Here is a 3504-nt window from a genome sequence, read left to right on the forward strand (position 1 = left end):
GTGTGTGTGTGTGTGTGTGTGTGTGTGTGTGTGTGTGTGTGTGTGCGTGTGTGTGGTACATGCACGTATACATGTTCATTCAAATATACACATACATAAATGAACGTGTACAAATGTACAATTGTACACATATATGCTTGTATGCACACATACAATCATATTCGAATGTGCATCATATATTATGCATATATATATATATATATATATATATATATACAATATCATGAATGTATATGTGTAGTGTATGTATAAAGTTTATGCTGCTAAGTTTTAGTTGCGGGAGGAGCGGTCACTGACCTCAACTTAATTAAGCAAATCGCTAATGAGATCTTAAAAAGGAATCCATATTTATCAGTCATTGTTGTTTTAGAGGTTTTGCAGTATTCTTTGTTGGCAATGCGAACCCCCTTCTGAACGGCATCAGGGGGAAGGAAATAAGGGACGTTGAATTAGAATTAACGGTCCGGGGGGGGGGGGTCTATGTCTGTGTTTGTGTGAAACATTGATTTTTTTTTTTTTCTTGTGCAGGTTTAGATTTATACTACTTTCCTTTAAGGCGGCGAGCTGTCAGAAACGTTAGCACGCCGGGCAAAATGCTTAGCGGTATTTCGTCTGCAGTTACATTCTGAGTTCAAATTCCGCCGAGATCGACTTTGCCTTTCATCTTTTCGGGGTCGATAAATTAAGTACCAGTTACGCACTGGAGTCGATGTATTCGACTTAATCCCCTTGTTTGTTCTTGTGTGTCTCCTCTATGTTTAGCCCCTTGTGGGCAATGAAGAAATAAGAGATGTTAGCACGCCGGGCGAAATGTTTAGCGTTATTTCGTCTGCCGTTACGTTCTGAGTTCAAATTCCGCCGAGGTCGACTTTACCTTTCATGATGTGTGTGTGTGTGTATTGAAGCTAAGATTAAGTTCAGTTTTCATTGGGTTTGGTTTATGTGCGTAACTGTGACATTATTTCATTATCAAATCCGTACCATTTGCGTTGGGACCAACGGAACTATCTTACTTATTGTCTCCGTACCTTGGCCTTCATTTCAGAGTCAGATCCCCATAATATCGTGATTGGTGTAATCATTCAAGACTTACCAAACTCTCACAGGGTGTTTTAGAAATTGTTAAGAAACCACGTCACGTGGTGTTTTAAGGAAATCAATAACCCCCTCCACACACACGCACACTGTCTACATTGCCTACTATCGAAAATAGTTTGTATAGAATTTGGCCGGAGATACACTGAAAACCATCTTTTTGGTAAAGAACATGGACCAGGTGCAGCATAGTCAGAGACTGGTGGAATATGGCATTCAAATACTCGGCAAGGAATTACAACGCTACCACACGCATAACATCAAAAAGCACGCCAACATTTAATGGATGCGATTACATATATATGTATATATATGCGAGCGTGTGTGTGTGTGCGTATGTGTGAGTGTATGCGTATATGCATGCATATGTATGTACATGTATAAGTATTTGTATATGTATATGTATATTTATGTATATGTATGTATATGTATGTGTATATATACAAGCATGTGCATACACATATGCATTTATGCAAATAGCTATACATATATATACATGTGTGTATGTATATCTATACATGTGCATATATAAGTGTGCATATATATACATGTATATATATATATATATATATATATATATATATATATATATATATATATATATATATATACGTGTGTGTGTGTATACATACCTGGATATATACATTTTTATTTATAGCACATAAATTGGCTTATAACATGTGAAATGTATTTTCGTGTACAAGGTGTGGTTCACATATTTATTCATCTCTATACGTTTTCCTGATAATTGAAGAAGTGGTTCGCTTTGAAATCGGCTAATATTTCACTGTTGACGAGCAGAGTGGGTTTAAGACGACCAACAAAATACCAGCTGCTCTCTGCACCTCCTTTTTACATACAAACAGATCTAAGTTGATGATTGACGGCATAAATCGTTAGCAATATGTATCTACTTGATGACCTTACACCAAAATACTCATCAAAGTGTTTTACTAAAGATCTCATGTTAAGCCAGTTACATGTTAGCAACGAATTGCTGTGTCTCTAGCGTGACATCTTGTCATGACACTCGTCACAGTTGCTTACACAAAAGAACAATGGTACAATAACTTACAGTTTTGGATTCCTTGCAATCAGCAGTTTCAAGAGCTTCCTACATTTCGCGACATCCGTTTTAAAATTAAATTCCTTACGTCGAGAACAATATGGTAGTATTTCATTATTTAGTATCTTTTTGCCAATGGGCGCACGTGTAAGCTACATCATAACAACATATGCATACATACAGACATACATACATACATACATCTCAAACTAAATTATTTAATAGAGTCTCGGTGTTACTCGTTCCACTCTGACCATATTCCACCTCTGTTCGTTGTCCATTCAGTCCTTATCAACACAAGGCGATGGCGGAGGTGTTGCTTGTTAATGGCGAACAGAAGTGTTCCTGGTAATTTTCTTTTGGATTTGACCATTAAGTGACCAGTATTTTCACCAAATTCGGAGATTCGACTGGTGGTACTTCGACAAAACTAGTTCTTTTCCTCTTGTGTCATCTTTTCTTGCTTTCCTGGGAGAAATCCACTTAAAAATCCTTTCGTGAGACACATACAAAAACGGAACTTTTTATCCTGCGCCACCAGCCATTGAATCCGTTTTCGTATCGACGACGGAACATAGCATTAGAATAACCCTGTGATCTTCTGGGATTATAGAAATTTGAATGTCTACATTGAACCTTCCTTACCTTATGTCGCTTCTAATCAGTTTGGTGATCACTAACTGCCCTTATTTCCACCAAAGGGATAATTTGCCAAGGCTTAACGTCATCTTCAATGCCTTTCACTGAATCCCTCTTGCTGCACAGCCCCATGTATTATTACAGAACTCAAAACAAATGAATGACGCACGGGACCGACTTCATTTTATTTCTCTGGCTTCCTTTATGAAACCCTGGCATACAATCCCTCATCTCCTACCCCGATCAATGGAGGAGTTATCACTCCCTAATAAATCGGGACTTCTACGGCTTGATTGAACAGAAAAAGAAAAGATCCTCCGAGTGTTCTTTAGGGATGTAGCTATATGTGCCATTTCTCTTAGCTCAATCTTCAATAAAGATCCCAGGAAGTGAACCACATCCCTTGCTCCAAGCACGTCCATCTTATCTCTTCCTAGTCACAAATGTTTCATTTCCTCTCTATGTCTAGAAACACTAACGTAAGCGTACACACTGTATTGCTCAGAAGACATTCACTCACTAAAAAAGGCATTTTAACCAAATATGTGAATGGTTCGTTGTTGTGGTTTAACAGCATTTTTCACATGGTCCGCATTGACATTTATACATATTATAATATTAATACTTTTTGTGGAAATCGCTTTTCTGGCAATAAAATGAAATATGATATATATATACATACATATATATATATATATATATAT

At 37.2% G+C, this 3504-nt stretch overlaps 1 long non-coding RNA gene across 1 annotated transcript in view; it reads left to right on the forward strand.

The window, feature by feature from the left end:
- LOC128248284 (uncharacterized) overlaps window positions 1-3504 on the forward strand; it is an 86661-nt gene that overhangs the window by 7663 nt on the left and 75494 nt on the right. The window lies entirely within an intron of this gene.

This window comes from Octopus bimaculoides, chromosome 7 (assembly GCF_001194135.2).
Source record: "Octopus bimaculoides isolate UCB-OBI-ISO-001 chromosome 7, ASM119413v2, whole genome shotgun sequence".
In the NCBI taxonomy this organism is placed as follows: domain Eukaryota; kingdom Metazoa; phylum Mollusca; class Cephalopoda; order Octopoda; family Octopodidae; genus Octopus; species Octopus bimaculoides.